This window comes from Elephantulus edwardii, unplaced genomic scaffold (assembly GCF_000299155.1).
Source record: "Elephantulus edwardii isolate Elephantulus edwardi_28Jun2011 unplaced genomic scaffold, EleEdw1.0 scaffold00040, whole genome shotgun sequence".
Classification (NCBI taxonomy): Eukaryota; Metazoa; Chordata; class Mammalia; order Macroscelidea; family Macroscelididae; genus Elephantulus; species Elephantulus edwardii.
This window is the reverse complement of record NW_006399790.1, coordinates 1,955,144-1,955,562: the sequence shown is the minus strand read 5'-3', so window position 1 is coordinate 1,955,562 and position 419 is coordinate 1,955,144.

The window sequence follows — 419 nt, the reverse complement described above, 5'->3', positions numbered from 1 at the left end:
GGCGGAGCCGGCCGCCGCACGTACGCAGCGCGCGAGGGAGCTCGGGCGCTTGAGGCGCGCGGCCGGCCGCACGCGCTTGTCCCTGGTTGGCTGCCGCTTTCCCTGAGGCACCCGCCCCTCCCTCCTCGCTCCCCCGGGCTCAGCCCCGCCCAGTTAGTGCTACGTTGGGCAGAGAGGTTCCCAACTAGGTCCTCTCTCAACTGGAGATGACCAAGGTTCTGGGGGTAAGCGAGTAGGCCCGGAAACTATGTCCAGGATCCAGCCGTATGCGTTGAGCAAAGCCTTTCGCACACGTGGGCAACTCTTGGGGGGGGGGGTTCCCTCAGACCAGCTGACTGGAGCACTTTAAGGTCTTTGGTGCATCTTGGCACTTTGATTTTTCTGATCTATTTATCAGTGAATTACATCCATGCACCTAC